This window comes from Falco peregrinus, chromosome 4 (assembly GCF_023634155.1).
Source record: "Falco peregrinus isolate bFalPer1 chromosome 4, bFalPer1.pri, whole genome shotgun sequence".
Classification (NCBI taxonomy): Eukaryota; Metazoa; Chordata; class Aves; order Falconiformes; family Falconidae; genus Falco; species Falco peregrinus.
The window spans coordinates 23,839,205-23,856,960 of record NC_073724.1 but is presented as its reverse complement, the minus strand read 5'-3'; the positions used below and the strand labels follow the sequence as shown (position 1 = coordinate 23,856,960).

At 35.7% G+C, this 17,756-nt stretch overlaps 1 protein-coding gene across 2 annotated transcripts in view; it reads left to right on the top strand.

Moving 5' to 3' along the window:
• The window catches only part of NLGN4X (neuroligin 4 X-linked), a 187,360-nt gene that overhangs the window by 30,290 nt on the left and 139,314 nt on the right, over positions 1-17,756 (top strand). For both annotated transcript variants that reach the window (XR_003555832.2, XM_027791182.2), the window contains exon 2: positions 610-693. The gene's annotated coding sequence lies outside the window, so the exon portion shown is untranslated. The remainder of the gene's footprint in view (positions 1-609; positions 694-17,756) is intronic.

Here is a 17,756-nt window from a genome sequence, read left to right as displayed (position 1 = left end):
AATTGCAGTCTCAAGAAAGTCCTGACAGAAGATATGGTTGGTAAATATTGGTATTTATCTAAAAAGGATAGACTATTGGTAAATAGTTTGTCCATTGAAATGTCATTTGAAGTATAAGCTATAGTTTTGAATTACCCATAGGAAAGAATAAATAATATTTAGATGGCTTTAAAAAATATTTTAATATTCTATTTGGATATATTTGAATATTTGAATTGTTATATTTTAGATTTGAATATGTATACTATATGTTTACAGCAATATTTTAAATCCAAGGGGTTTGTGGTAATTTTTATTTTCTTCTTTGAAGAACTTGCATTAGATTTTTTCCGCAGAATGTAAACTTTTGTGGTATATAGGTATAAAGACAATTCTGTTTTTGTAGCAGGGATCAGTCGGCAAAGAAAAGATATTGCTAATAATTTTCATATACTATGATCAATGTATTTATTCTCCGGGTACCAGTATTATGATTTTTCATATTTTTTATCTTGGATGACAGCATTACAGGTGATTTAATAAGTAGCATTTTTTTCACCATTTGTGACTCATAATCATGCATTTTTTTTCTTCATTTACTGAAGAGCACTATATATTTCTTCCTAACAGGAAAAACTTCTGCTGCAACTAAAATGACATCATGCAGCCTCCTATGGGGGAATTCTGAAGCCTTCTCAAAAATACAACATAGTGGTAAGTACTGAAAGTATGCTCAGAACAATTCTGTTTTCTGTAAAATATATATATAATAGAAATGAGAGCAAGCCTCTGTGGCTGGTGTTCTTAAATGGATTTGAAATATATCTTTGCAATATATATATCCAGTTAAAATGCTTGTTTGCTACATGTTCATACAATGAGACATGGAATATAATCCATTCTAAACATTAGTGCTGTTTATGTGCTTTTTCATGATAAGCATGATTTTTATTTTTTTCCAGTTCTGTAAATGCTAACAGATACCAATCAGTCTGTGGTTAAAAGACACAGGATTAAACCAGGCTGTTGTGGCACTGCTACTTAGTAAGGTTTGGGGTTTGCAGGCCACACTGTACCAGATAAAGCTGACAGTCTTCAGTTTACAAAACAAGCAAAGTAACAAGTCTGGATTCCAAAGTTCTTATGAGGCCATATAAATAAAGGGGCTTGGGTGCTGTTTCAACTGTTAACATAAATGTCTGTCTTTTCCTCTCATCTTATTAGCAAAATATGAGATAACATACTTTATGATACAATGTACACACAGATACATACATACATAGATATATGTATTTGTATATACACACATATATAAACATTCTTATGATATCAATATGAGATATGTGACAAGAGTTTAGTTTAGAAATATATACGTAGAATATATCCTATTTATAAAACACTTTTGATTAATATAATTAGCATTCTTTCATACTGTGCCTGACACACTGATTAATGAGAAGGGTAAGACATGTACAAATGACCAGAAGAGTTTCTCTCATGCGTAGTTCTTCCTTCTCACTTTATATGATCTATGAACTTGGAAGCAGATGTGACTTTTTCTGTAATCATTGTGCTAGCTGCAGTGCAATGATATTTCAATTCAGTGTTATCATTGCATCCTAAATTCAGGGAAAAGGAATAGTAATATATCTGATGTGATAGTAAAGTTGTGAATAAGCAGTAATTCAAAGTATGACAGGTTAGTTATGAGATCCAAGGGTGCCATTATGTGAAGTGTAAAAATCAGACAAAGAAAATAACAGCTTTGAAAACTCCTGTGTTTTTTGCATCACTGAACTATGTTTATTCCAATTCATAGCAATTTAAATGTAATTGAATAAAAAACACTTTATGAACAGGAACCTGTTTAATAGTTTAGCATCCATGCTGATCATGATCATAGCTGAACTATTACTGGTTACTATAGTGAAGTGTACACATATGCATGAATGCCATACGCGGGATTCAATTAGTTTCCTCACAGAACTCATGACATTTTTTTCAGGAAAAAGGTAAGTAATTGATATAAAGAATACAAGGCTAATATAAAGAATAAAAAAGCTGAAGTCAATGTTGAAATAATCACTTAATTTCTTTGGAACTAATGATTTGTGGTAGATTTACATTGTCTTGCACCAGAATTAGCCACAGCCAGGTTCCAGGAAGGAAAAGTCTTATCTCAAGATCTGTCACAGTACACTGAGATAAACCACAGAACCTAGGGAAAGGAGTCTGAAGGGGAAGCTGAGGGACGGCGTGATTTTAGTTTTCACTGTTTTCTCAGCATTTTCTTTGTTCTTCATAATGCACAAGAGGGAAAGTCAAGGGAGAAGGGGAAGAAAGGGAAGCAAACAACATTAAACCAGAAAAGTGAGATAGAACCTATTGATGTCTGGCTTTTAACTCCCACTGCAAGTTAGTGGACATCAGAAGCCAGCTGTGCCTTTTGAAAATGTCCTTGTTCATGTGAAGTGATAATTGAACTATACATAAAAAACCCCAGGAGAGTAGAAAATGAAGTTGTAAAATGGCATCAGATTTAATTCAGCTTTTCTGCTTGCAAATTTCCTGAAGTATATGTAGCCACAAACATACATGTTCAACTACCAGCCCCAAGGCATGCAGAAAATGCACAACAGAAGTATGGCAATATAAATTAAAGAACTGGGGTTTTTTGTCTGGAAAAAAAAATATGTTCTTATGAGAAGTTTTTCAAGACACAAACTGAAATGGATCTGAAGGTTTTCAGGAAAATGTACAACCCAAGCCAAACTAGGTTTGGAGATGTGTTTACAACAGACAATAGGGTTCCATTTGGATGAACAGAAGAACTCTGAGAGTGCTGTGTAGAATTATCGGTGTAGGTTCAAAAAACCAACAAGATATAGTAGCTTGGGTAGATTGTAACTGTGACTTTTGCTATATTGTACTCATATTTAAAAGAAATACAGAAAGAAATCCCCACACCTTGATCACATTTACTTTTCTCTTGCTATTGTTCTCATCCATAACTCCAGCTAAAATTCTTTGACAAAAACCACTGCTCTTTCTTTAGAAGGGAAAATTACAATTTATGTTTAGAATATGCAAGAAGTGCTTGCTGGCAATGCACAATATAGTAATAAAAACAAAAGCAAATAAATGGCCCATGCTTTGTCCTCAGATTTTGATCTTACATCACAGGTGTAAGCTCATTTAAATGGTGGGATTTTGATCTAAAATCCTGACCTGACAGCTGAGTGCACAGATGGAGCCCTGTGGTAGTCCATGGGGTGCTGAGTAGTTTCTTTGATGTAGCCACATACTGTCAGATTCTTGATCATGTTCTCAGACTCTGATCAAGCCTCTGCCTTGTATCATTTACAATAACAAATATGAAGGAATGATACAGCCTTCATATTAGAAGGCAGGAATAAACTGTTCCAGCTCTAGTCTTGGGAGTTTTAAGAAATGGATCATCTCTTAATTCTCTGAGGAAAACCAGGGTACAAGGTAATTCTCATTCTCAGAGCTGTCAGCTCTCCTCAGCCTACTTTTCAGCTCTTGGGATTCAGTGTTGTTGATCAGAATCTTTGCTTTGCCTCCTCTTGTCAGGGTTTATGGCTATAAATGGAAGAGCGCTTAGCTGAGCAGTCCATCCTCTGGTTAAGCAGTGCCTTCAGCTCTTATTTCTAGTTTTCTTTTGAGGTTCTTACTGTATTATACATTCTTAGATGGAAGCAAAATACTTCCCACATGTATTCTCTGTTGGTGAAGTATTAGCATAATTTTATCATGAAAATCCATCAACTAAATAAGCTCCTAAGACCCTTACTATGATATAGAGGCTGTGCTGATGTTTTCTATAATGTACTCTCTTCCCACCATTTCTCTTAAATTTGAAACAGAAAGAAGGAAAGAACTCGATTTAAAATTCTTCTTTTTTATAAAGATAGGTGTGTTTTCCATACTGGAACATAATTGATAAGCAAGAGCAACCAATGAACTTATCGCTGAACATCCCAGACTTGATGCTCTGGTCATGTTAATTAATTGAGGCTGTTACTCAACATTTCAGTATGTTTCCAAATTGGGAACTGCGTCTTCTTCAAGAAATGCAGGTGGTGTCACCTACTGTCTGGGAGTTTAACCAGGATTTAACAAGTCTGTCTAGATGTCGTTGCAGGATGTTCCACATCTCTCCATGCATCCATAAATCTGTGTCTAGGGAGAGTGTTCTGAAATCCTAGATTTGATATAGTTAACTGTGACTCAGCTGATCTAGAAAAAATAAAATAAGTTGCATCAGTTTCTTTGCTCTGAGATGTTACTGGTAAATCTAACCTTAGCAGATTCACTACATCACTGATGTCGTGTGTTTGCCACCTTCTATGAATACTGGAGTGAAAATGTTCAGATTCATTAATGAATATGAAAGGTGCCTTACCTCTGAATTTGATGTATCCTTTCATTTTTAATTGCAATATTTAGTTATGTGTTTCTGTATGACTGACCTTAACTACTTAAATGTAGGTGAACTCTAATGATCTCTAGCAATATGTGGAATTCTGAAGAACCCAAGTGAGAAATGCAAATATGAAGCATTTGCAAATATTATTCAAATATGAAAAAATAAACACCAAAACTTCCCAGGGCATTAAACTTACTTCCAGGTGGCAATGTGATTGAATAATTTTAACACCTTTCCCTAAAATCTTCAGCTTTAATAAAATTTTTCAGGAAATAGTTGAATGGGTTTGTAGTGATTTGTTGTTGTTGTTAAAAGTACAATTTCACTGATGACATCAGTTGGAAAATGTAAATATGTGTTGTGATTACCCTAAATCTTTAAGAAGCATAAACTATTCTTATCTAAGTAACAATTCCATAAATACAATTGATTTTGCAGAAAATTTATTTGAACACTACATTATGTAAAGCATTGTACAACAATAACAAAGAACTGTTAAAATTACGTAATTTCAACATTATGCAGACTGGATGGCCAACAGGAGTTCACTGAATTATTACATTGTAAGCAAGTGAAAGCAAAATGGGAAATAATCACGCTGTTTTGCATAGGCAGCTCATTTGATTGATTAAAGGTGCTTTTTAAAGTTGTCATGTTCAATTCAAAGAACTGGCGTGCAAATTTTACTACTGTCTGCAGTGCTTTAACTTGAAAATGTTTTATTACTGTGACTCATAATTTAAATCTATTGTACTGAACAAGTAGCAGTGTTATATCTGTTTTTACAGGGACCTCTTAACTCTTAAAAAAAGAGTTCAAAACCCCTCATTGTTGTTTTCTAAGAACAACAGTGAAGCTTTTGAATATACCAGTGTAAATGAATTACATGTAAGCAGTTGTCTTCATCTTATGAAGGTTCAAAACGTGCTGCATCTTCCTGAGTAACCACAAGACTGCAATGTTATGTTTGTTTTGTTTGGAGAACTCAGTAATATGGCAAGGGAAGACCATCTATATCTTTTACTAAATTGCTTCCCATTAGCCATTCAGCAGCTACCTTCCTCAGTATTTATATAAAAGAAATCGCTCTGTTTAACAGCAAAATCTTTTATCTTCCTGGAGTCCCCGTGACTTAATCTGAGCTCTGCACACTGCAGTTTAAGTTGCTTTTAGAAACAACTTGACAGAAGATCATCTCTGGGATCATCAACTCCAATTTCTAGAACAGGAGTCAACCATATCATGTAACCCTTTTTATACAGGTTGTAAGGTAGGTTACGAAACCGAGGGCTCCATTGGTTATTGGTGGAAACCAGTAATAAGTGCTGCCCCTCAAGGGTCTACACTGCAACAATATTATTAAATGCCATATCAATGGCATAGAGGTAATGAATACACCCCCACCAAGTCTGTGGATGACACCAACATGAGTGGTGCAATTGATACACTTGAGTGAAGGAATGTCATCCAGGGGACCTTGACAGGCTTGAGAAGCGGGTCCTTGAGAATCTCACTAAGTTCAACAAGGCCAAGTGTAAGGTCCTGCACCTGGGTCATGGCAATCCCCAATACCAGTGCAGGCTGGGTGATGAGTGGATTGAGAACAGCCTTGCATAGAACAAACTTGGGGATATTGGTTGATGAAAATTTGGACATGAGACAGCAATGTGCACTTGCAGCCCAGAAAGCCCCTATCCAAGGCCATATAAAAGGAAGTGTGGCCAGCAGGTCAAGGGAGGTAAGTTCTTTCATTCACCTCTTCTGAGACCCCATCTGTGTCCAGCTCTGGGGTCCCTAGCACAAGAAAGGCGTGAACCTGATCAAGTGGGTCCAGAGGAGGGCCACAAAAATGATCAGAGGATTGGAACACCTCCCCTGTGAAGAAAGGCTGATAGAGTTGGGGTTGTTTAGCCTGGAGAAGAGAAGGCTCCAGGAAGACTTTATTGCAGCCTTTCAGTATATAAAGGAAGTTTATAAGAAATGTGGAGAGAGACTTTTTACCAGGGCCTGTACTGACACAGCAAGGGGCAATGGTTTTAAATTGAAAGAAGTTAGATTTAGAGTGGGTGTAAAATAACTTTTAAAATATATTTTTTACAGTGAGAGCGATGAGGCCTGGAACAGGTTGCCCAGGGAGGTTGTAGATGCCCCATCCTTGGAAGTATTCAAGGCCAGACTGAATGGGGCATTGAGTAACCTGGTTTAGTGGAAGGCGTCCCTGCGTATGGCAAGGCAGTTGGACTAGATGATCTTTAAGGTCCCTTCCAACTCACACCATTTGATGATTCTAAGATTTGTCTAATATCATACAGTGATTATCTATGCATGCTTATAAAACATGCAAAACATTAAAGTAAATGGCCTAGTATGAACATAACTGATTAGTTTTAACACAAATATAGCACTATAAATAGCACTATAGGCAGCTCAATATCAGAAGTGGAATTTTGGGATAAAATGGGTGAAAAATCATTAATGATAGAATCAAAAAGTTTGGGGTTTTTTTTTCTGAACTTTTAAGAAATTATGTAAAGCTGAAACTTTTGAGTAACACTTTAATTGTGGCTACTTTCAACTAATTTCATGGATGAGTATGCTAGCTATAGCGCAAGGTTGTCTACTAATATCAGAAGAATTAAGGTTTTTGGTTCTTTGAAAGAGATTTGGGTTCTTAAAAACAGAATTCTAGTACAATTTTAGGAGTAAAACTTCTAGCACCACTCCAGAAAGCCTGGATATCCCCCAAGTCCTAGGTCATATGTGCTAGCTCTTTGTAGTGTTGAACACTCAAACTTATGTACCTATATTTCCATGTTCTGTATAGTTTTCTAGATTGTAATAACTGTCTAGATCAGGGGTCCTCAAACTTTTTAAACAGGGGGCCAGCGCATGAATTAAGTGGCAGGCCATTATCTGCGGCTGCTTGGTTTCCCCCCCCAACCCCTGAGGGGGGGGGGGGGGGGGGGCGCAGGGGGGGCAGGGAGGCGGGGTGTTCTGTAAATACTGGGGGCCTGATTGAGGACCCTGGGGGGCTGTATCCAGCCCACGGGCCGTCGTTTGAGGACCCCTGGTCTAGATCCCTATTGATTTGCTAGACACCAAGCTCACAGGTAGACTACTTCATTTAGCAAAAAATAGGTGTCCACTATCTACAACTGAAAGTGGCCCCTTTTGATCTGAGAACAAACATATGTGAGATGCTGGGTGTCTGGTCAGTGCAGAAGTGTATTTTTTGTGTGTCTAGAGAAAACTGTGGTTTCAGTGAGCTTTTCAGGTGCTTAGAATATTTACTGGGATTTTGAGTGTTACATCTAAAAGTATACCTGGAAATTACTGTGGCTCTGGACCTCAGAGAGCATTATCATGCAAAAGAGAGGGTCTCTGGGAGTTTATGCACTTCTGAGGTTAACTAATAAGTTACATGGAGACTATTTGGATACTGTTCTGAATATAAATCTTGTGTTTGATACTCAGGATTATTTATTATTATTAATTTACCTCAATCCTCTGGAAGTGCATCTCATGGGAAACAGAGGACTGAAGAGCTCTTCAGAGGTTTTCTTCTGGGCAGTGAATGCTGACAAAATGAGACAGAGTTGTTCTGTACTGCTAGGAATTAATTTGGGAATGGCAGTGCTGCTAAGAAGGGTGGAGGAGAGCAAAATGGTCTGGGGTTTGGTTTTGAGAAGCTGACTGGGTATTCATTTAATTGTGTCTTTAAAAATCCTAGTATTGCATAGGTTGGGGAAACCGTAGCATGGCATCCAAAGAAGGGCAGTGACACTGGTAAAGAAAGGGTCTAAAAAACAAGTGTTGTGAGGAGCTGCTGAAGGAACCTGGATTATCTAATCTGGAGAAAAGGAGGCTGAGGGAAGGGACCTTATCACTCTCTACAACTACCTGAAAGGAGGGTGTAGTGAGCTGGGTGTTAGGTATGCAGCTGGACTCAATCTTTAAGGTCTTTTACAACCAAAATGATTCTATGATTCTGTAGTTCTTTAATGATGAAAAATACTGAATTATTTCTATTCTGTGCCAAATGCAAGTAATCCACCACAATTATGCTAATCACTGCCCTGAAAACAAATTGATACAGCTGTTGTGTGACTAGGGAAGATGATGGCATATTTCTTTCTTTTTCAAAGAAAAAAATAAAATGCTTTTGCCAGCAGGAAGCCACACTGCTTGTAAAAATGTCTTAGAACTGAAAATCACTATTTGATTCTGAAGGTAAATTTGTTTGTATATGTAAATACAAAATAATTTAGTTTTAATTGCATGCCAATTTAGACCCAGATATCTGGTATTGTACATTTTAGAGCAGTATTTTGTTTTTATTTTCTACTGACTATGCAAAAAATACATATATACAGCATTTTTTATTGAACTTTAAATATGGAAGCTGAATGTCTCTAAAATACTCTTTCTACAAGATTATTTTTTAAAAAACACAAAAATTTCCTTTTATATGTACTTCTTTGCATTCCATAGTTGTTTCCCAAGGAAAAAGCCCAAGAAAGGGAACAGAATACAAATATCATAATGTTGTTATCCACTACCTGAAAAAAGTTCAGAATTATTTGTGTGTAGGTGAAACCACTCAGGTCAAGTAAAATGCAGATTGTCTGTTTTCAGGCATTGTAGTCTACTTCTGAAGAGGTATGAACTAATACTATTGTCTTTTTCACCTGGTTGCAGCTGTATTGGTAGCAAAGATTTGCCCATCTGCACTCACAGCATGAACATGGATTTAAAGCTTACACAACTATTCACAGAAAGTTAGGAAAACCAGCTGAAATTTTTATGTTTTAATGTGATGTTAACAAATAAGTGACAAAATTTTGTGCTGTTATAATATTAAAAATCTGCAAGTTTTGTTGGTGTAAGAAATAATAATCTGCAATCAAATGTCTATTAAAATTTGTTTTGGCTCTCCATGGTGGAAACAAAGCTCTTTTATGTGGAACTAAATCATGCATTTAATTCTAATGTAGTTTGCAATCACTGGAGTTAATCATATTGAAAAATTTTTGTTGCTTCTATCATTTGAGACTTTGTGCTTTGCTTTAAATGTACATAGGTGATATTTCCTATGCTACGTTATACCCCTGTGATTGTAACTACTGTTAAGGGTAGACATATGTCATGGATTTGATTCATAAAGATGAGATGCAAATCTCTGAAAATTGCCTATGAATAACAAGGAATCTGTTATGCTTAGTTGCAGTCTACTCTTACTTAAATAACGTTACCAAAATAGAATGTTAGACTAAAAGTCATGTATTTGGACTGCCTGTAGACAGCCTTTAAGACCAATATCTTCTGCGTGTATTGTGCAAGAGTACTTGCAGAAAGCCTAACTTTGTCTTAATTATGAAATATTACTAAAGTGTGCCAATAGTCTGAATTATCTTTTTTCACTGTAGATATTTTTAATTTAGTTTTATTTTTCTATAAAAAAATATACAAAGCTTTGTGTAAAGCTCTAAAAGATAACTCTTCTTCCATTTGCCATGCAACCTTCCAAAAAAGATACATTTACACATAGAATGACCTGAAATGTAAATCCCCAAAAAAGTATGGAAAGAACTTCCAGATACAACATATTAGTAAGCAAATGAACCATACCTACTTTGTAATGAGTGATATAAAAGAAAATAACTATCACTATAGCTAATTTTCAATTAAAGTTACCATTTAATTTTCACTGTGTAGAAAAACACTTGCACCATATTTATATATTACTAATTCAAGGAATAAAAGAGGGGTGTTTTTTTAAGCAAAAGTTATTTCCATGTCCAGGTTTGCTTTTCTGAAGCTGATCTGAATTCTATCCAAACTCATGTAATAGCATTCCTGTCTTTTTACAAGGTGAGTGCATGCACATTGCCAAGATTCTTTGGGGAAATTAAGTTATCTGTACATATGATATTCATGTTATTCTGACCAAGGTACTTTGGTTCTATTGATTTTAGAGAATTAACAATGACAAAAAAAACCCAAACCTCAAATTGGAGACATTTGACAGAATTATGAAGACCTATTATGATAATTATTAGAATTGGGAAACCTATAAATGTAACAAAAATTCTGAAGAAATTTTTCTATTCTGCAATGCAGGCCAATTAAAATGACATTACAGCATAAACTGATCACACACTAACTTAAATTTAGCTATAATTCACGTTTCAAATTATTTATTTCAAATGCTCTTTTTCTATGTCATTTTGCTTTGAAAATGCAAGCTATCTTTGGGGAATTAAAATTCATTTTTCATTTGAATGATAGTTGATTGGCTTGTTTCAATGACATTTTAAGTGTCTGATACTGAATTCTTGTAAGAATATAAGTATTCAATAAATTGATTGGAAGGCTATTGTTAGCAAAAATATTCATGTGGATAATGTTTCTAGTGATTATGGTATAACTATCATGAGTGAAAAATAGTGTTTATTGCATATGCCCCAATCTTTTCAATATATTTTCTTTTAAAGAAAATAGTACTTTATCTGGGTAACTGTTACATATTGATTTTTTTTTTTTTTTAATCTGAACATCAGAAGCTACTTTTTTACTGTGCAGGTGACAGAATATTGGCACAGGTTGCACAGAGATGTTGCAGAATCTCCATCCTTGGAGATACTTAAAAGCTGTATAGACATGGCTCCAGGTAGCAATCTTTAGGTGTCCCTGCTTGAGCAGAGGGGTTAGACCAGTTCACCTCAAAGGTCCCTTCCAATTTCAACCAGTCTATGATCCTGTGATCTTTACATAAGAGCATTCAAATTTTCTTCCCATGGATTTAAAACAACAATACGTCCCTTTCACTCGCATTACCTGGAAGTATCAAAAAGAGCGAAAAACACACAAAAATTATGTTACAAGTTTGCATAATGACAATCAGTCACTTGAAAAGCTAGGTGATGGACAAAAGACTGAGAGCCTCTATTGTTATTACAGGTCTGTTTAAAGGAGGGTAGTTGCAAGAAATTAACATTATTTGGCCAAATGAATGGAAGTAAATATTTTAAAAGCTACTGAAATAAGGTTTATTTCAGATTTTTTTTATTAAGTATTAGTGAAATACAACTGAGTGCAGTGGTGTGAATGGCAGAACCAGAATCTGTTTTCCATACGCTTAGAAGCTGTCATAACTAAAACCAAAAGTATAAACAGTGAGGTAATAAGCTACACAAGGGTACAAGAAATTCAGATCTGCTATTTTCAGCATAAACTGTAAATTAGTTTGAAAGCAGAATTCATTAAAGAACATGTATCTGAAAGACAAACCTTTGATGACAGTGTAGAAACGAAGTAATCTAAGTTCATTAATTTACAAAGCAAGAGTTTTCAATAGATGAACTTGACAAAGAAAATGAATGTATTAGAATTTCCTCTATGGAAATTGGAGCTGGGACAGAGCAATCACAGCAACAATACTAAAAAATCACTGTCTTGGCAGCTTCATTGACTTTTAGAGTGTGGAATTTTCAGTGCTTTTAAATATTAGCACAGTATTAGTGCAACAGGATTCTGAGCTTGTTATCTTTGAAATATTACCACAGTAAGTTTTTGAGTTAATTTAAAAAATGGAGTTAAAGAGTTATCAAAACTTTTGGGCTTATGACTCTGATGTTCAGGACTGCAACATCAGACTTTTTTTTCCCAAATGTTCTATAATTAAAAAAAAAGATAGCGGTCATTTGATGCAAAGTTGGGGGTCTTTTGTGTTTTTTTTTTTTTATTTTTTATTATCTCCTGGATAATTTCATTTAAATCCTCATCTGAACAATTTTTACCTATGGCTGTTTATGGTTTAGTGTTGGAAATGTACAGGCAGGGGATCAGAAAAATCAGAAAAAAGTGAAATAACTCTGAGTTTCTGGTAGTCCAAACCTTTTTGTTCAAAATATAAAGCATGTACTCAATATTGCCAGAATATGACAACAGTACTTACAGGTTTTAGTATTAGCAGTTTAGATCTGGTGTCCAGAAACACAATTATCTCAGTGCAAGAGTTTAGGAAATACAATTGATACAAATATGCCAAAATTGTTGTAAGATTTCAATACGGCATGAAATCAGAGCCAGAGAAATAACGAATCAGGACTCCTGGATGGTTGTCTCCTGTGCCTATGGGAAACAATATTAAATTCCAAAAAGAAGTGGTTAACAACTTGCCAAGGTGATAGTTATATCATCCTGGGGGGCAGACTTTGAGAAGAATAGCAGCTGTCTAAACAAAAGCAAAAAGGATGTGATATTCTTGTTCTAGGTATCAGTAAAAATACTGCTGATAAAACACAGGTGCACTTTCACATCACTTTAAAAATAAATAGTTATATGCAGCAGCAAGCAAGACTTAAATTATGTATCTTTCTCTGTCATGCCAAAGAAGGCATTATGGAAGGAATTATTTTGAGGAATAAAAGTGTAAGTCAGATCAGACAGGAATTACTGACATATCTCCAATATGAGGTAGAATAATCTTTTCCTCTGTCAAAGGGATTTAATTGTCTGCCCTGACCTCCATCTGTTCTATTAATTGACCGCATTAGTTTGTGGCAGATATTTTTGGTTAGTATGATGTTTTTGCTTCAAGGAAGGTACCATGCAGAGGAGCTTTCAAAGTAACACAGAGATATCTATGGGAACTATTAATAGCAATAATAAAAATTAAAGGATAATGGGAATTGAATACTAGGCAAGAAAACACTTGAAGTGTAGTCTAAACACTGTATACTGAATTTCGTAGCAATGGATGCTGCATGATCTTTAATCAACCATCAGCAGAACTAATGAAAGAACAGAAAAAAAAGCCTATTAGAAACTTATAGCAGAACATGATCTACCTGATTTACTCACAAGGACTTCATTCATGTATGAAACTAACAGGAAAATTACAAGTTTCTTAACTTTGTGTATCACAGTTCTAATTATGTACATATTGGTAAAATGTGAAAAAGTCATCTTGCTGTACTTCAACTATCAGACAGTTAGTTGTCTAATCTAGGCTAATTACTTGGGCTCCTTAAACAAGCTTCAGGATGTTTTCATGGTTTGGCTTCAAATAATATTTAGTGTCAAATACCTATTTTACAGTAGGAAGAATTGCTGCCTGAAGCATATGCTTCTGCTTTAGAAAAAATACCTAATTTTCACACAAAGTTAGTGGGACAACAAAAAAGTGGGAGCTTTAGTGATGTGTCCAAAGTAGAGGAGGTACCTTTTCATTTTGCTATGCAAAAATAGAAACTTTCCAATAGGGAATGGAAGGGTGAGCAGGAACAGAAATAACAATAACTACATTTTTTGTTGGCTTTCCTTTTTTACTCTGATACCAGTTCTACACACTACAAAGAAAATATGATATATTGTGTTAGATTTATGAAAAGCCTTTGATGGAAAAAAATATAATTAACTAAATGTGAGATAGCTTTGAAGTTAAGCGTGTAGTAGAATGATAGGGTCTGTCATGCAGATAATTTTAAGAAATTTATTTTATATTTTTTACCTAAGAGAAAAGCATTCACTTAGTAATTCTGAGATTTCTTTCAGAATTGTTAAAAGACCGTGAAAAATGTTCTGATTTTTATCATTTGGGGAGGGTGGAGCTGGAAATGGAGGACCTTTTTAACTGAATAGAAAATTACCTACAAAATATTCGATTTTAATACCCTTTTCTTTTCTCATTCCATCTTAACTTTCTTTTCCTGATGCCCTTTTTGGCAACAAATAGATAAAGTTGAAAAAATAGTTATTAAGAACCTTCAAAACTCAAGTAACTGATATCAAGACATCTATTTCAATCTTATGTGTGGAATTATTCTTTGTAGTATATCTTATTGCTACTTTGGGTAACAACTTTAGAATTCATATTTCCAAAGGGATAGAATTTAAGAAGTCTGTTTCTTAGGCTTCAAAATTTTGTTGGACTGCTTGATATTTACTCAGCCTTTACTGTGGATTTGAAAATTAATCCCACTCTTGCTGTTGTTTTTGTTGTGTACATCCTCTCATATGAAAGGTTTGTCAACCTATCTGATGTAAGATTACAGCCATATTTCATTAATTTTATGGGGGAACAAACCCTCTATTTTTCCCCCCCATTTCCCATATTTAAGCAAAAAATGTACCCTACATAAAAGCAGGCAGTCAGCCTTGGACTTCTGGCATCCATCACTGTGGAGGAGAGATATATCTGGTGCTGTCTATGAGGGTATGTCTCTTTGTAAATAAAGTGGTCCAGATCCAGTTCTCTGCCCCTAAGGCCCCACAGCATAGCACAGTTAGCATCTCTATAGAGAAAACCCTTCTTACCTTAAAAAAAAAAAAAAAAAAAGCCTTATTTTTACTTTCTGTTGAGAACCTCCAGCTTGTCCTGCTCCCTGGTAATGCCTGTGCATTGGCTGAAAGGTATGAATACTGTGGCAAGACGGTGCTGAAGGCAGTGCTCTGGCCTTATTTACTTTACTGCTTAGACCTAAATTCCAGCGCTTACTGCACTGGCCTAAAAGCAGACCAAAATCTGGATCCAAAATGGGACTTCTCTATGGTAATAATCTGCTTAACTTTAGGGGGGTCCACAGTGTATAATATAATTCACAACAGTACTTATATCAATTAGAAAGTTAAGAATTTCACACTTCATTATGAATTCAGTATAGACAGGACAATAAGTAGATTATATGACATGGACTGTCTCCCAGGCAGGCTTTCAAACTCAGTGTTTCGTGGGGAGAGGGGAAGGCAGCATAGGAATGGTTGCCTTGTTATTCTCTTCTAAGATCTAGCAAGTGATTCTGGTGATCTCATCCTTCATAACATTTTGTGAAGGCTTTTCTTGCTGAGGCAACCTCTCTCTCCTCTAAAATAAGAGTGGCTCAAGCCAGCATTTAGGAGGAGAAAGCCCATTAAGTTAGGAGTATAGCAGCACAGAAACAAAAGTTGGGGGATGTTCTTCCCTTCTGCTGGTGAAGTTGTCCAACTTCTAGCAAAGAAAGAAAACTTAAAAGGGAAGAGTAAGCTGTAAAAAGTTTCATGACATGATAGCATAGTGAAGAATCTCCAGTCCCAATTTGTATTTCATGAAGTGATTCTCCTACAAACTGCATAAAGCTTGCTTGTAAGGGAGAATACCTGTCCAGCAGAGTTTCAGCTTTACAAGGCTGCAAAGTTAAGTTTTCTTATAGGCCAAGGATGAGAATCTGAGCAAAAGACAATGCTGCTCACAATCCTCATAGCCATCCGAGCTTTATTTTAAGTCTGTTTATTTTAAATCTAACTTTTGTAACTTCAAAGATGGGAGGTGAGAGTTCAGCTTTCTTCAGGTTAACGAAAGTAGTCACTCAACTATCCCATTTCCAAGATGAGTGCATAATTCTGACATTATCATATGAATGAAGGCAGTATCACCACCTGGTAACTGAGCTAGGTAATGAAATGAAAATGTCATGCCTGTGTCTCCTGTATAACCCAGTCTCAGGCATTTATGCAATAGAGCAGCAACTGGGTTTTTTTGCCATATAACATACTGGGCAGGGGGGGCTATATGCCTAGCTGGTTTAAATTGCTTTTCCCAACATTTTTTGTTATTCTAACATTTGTTGTTTCCTCTTTGACTGGAATGCCAACAGGAAGATATCAAGTTCTAATAATTAAGTTGTCTTAGGAATCAAATTGCCTAACAATCAGTCCCTCAGTTTCAGACAATAGATTTAGTTTCTTCCATCCTTGAGGAGGGTACATACATAGGCTTAAGGGTGAAGAGAAAGAGAGGTATAAGACCTGTAAGTTTCTTTGTTTATTATTTAGACAAAACCTGATAGATTCCCTTAAGAATTTTCTTTTTCAGTCATTTGACCTTTCTTATTGGAGAGAAGTTAGACCCAGTCCATGTTAAAAATGTTCATTTTTTATGTCATGCAGTGGTAATAGATAATGATCTTTAATATTTTTGAAGGCTTAAATTTAAAAGTTCTATTCTGCAATCCTAAACAAAAAGTATAAAATAGGGATTTTTGTATTTTTCATTTTTTTATACTCATGAATTATTTTCATTTTCCAGGAATAAGGAATTTTACAGGAGCTTTTGCCGCACAGGAAGTCAGGTCTAAACATCCTGTTTCAGATCATAACCTTTTCTCTTGGAGTAACATATCTGAATTTAAGAAAACAGATGTGTGACAAAAAAAAAGACTCAGAGCGTGTTGTATTTCTTTTACAGGGTCATATTAGACGTAGAAGCTGGAAATGAAATTCACAGTTGTGCTAGTTTGTACTGATGCTGTTTTTCGTACATTTCCCTAAAATATGGACTTGAAAAGCAGTATTTTCTTAAGACTTTGTAGCCACAATTAAACAAATAGACTATCAAATAAATATATCTTGCAATCATAGTCCACAGTCATATTTTAGGCATTGGACTCTTTCAGAGCAAAGAAAAGAGTTAGTACCCTGTCACATTACCTTGCAGCAAAAGTTAATTGTTGCTATATTATTTGAGAGTGTGTCATGACCTCTTCTGCATTGTAGCGCGAGACATTTGAATGGCTACAGTGTCCATTCAGTCCTAGGAAGCTTAAATTTATATCATGAATGGTCAAATTTTGATCAGAAGTGGAACACACCTGGAATAGCTAGTAGTTTCAAGTATGTTTGTAAACAGTTTATGCCACATTTTTTCCATCCCAATATTGAAACCTTATGTTTATTTGCAATCTTCATTAATTTATCTCAAGAAGCAGGAAGTATCAGGAGAATTGGCCAACCACTGAAATTTTTCCATGCTTTTTATGGCAACACCAGTTGAAATTAGAGTTCAAATCTTAGTCAGATAACTGCAACTGTCTTGACTGAGCATTTCCAGTTAGTCTTGGGTCCTCCTCACCAAAACGCTTTTTTTTAACATTTTAAATACAGGGGAAAAAAAATATGGGAAACCATCACAGCACTATCAAAACTAGCTGGCTGCAACAAGGCTTTTACCTTCACATACCATGTGAACTTCAATAAGTAGCTCTCACACCTTGCCTCAGCACAACTGCCAATCCCCATGAGGTTTCAACAGTCCATCTACTGTCTGTGCTGTTTGTTCATCCTCTTCAGGCCAGTCCACCCTGCTTCTTGTCCCTGCTGTATCCATCACCAGGACCCCTTCTTCTCTCTGCTTCTCCTAGGGCCTCTCCTACATCCAGAGCACACACACGCTGTCCTCCCTCTGCTTCTTCCAGTGCTACTTTGCCATACGCCTTAGAGCTATTTAACTACTTAGCAGGAACCAGCCACAGCTGCACATCATCCACGGCAGCCAACCCTCCACCCCTGA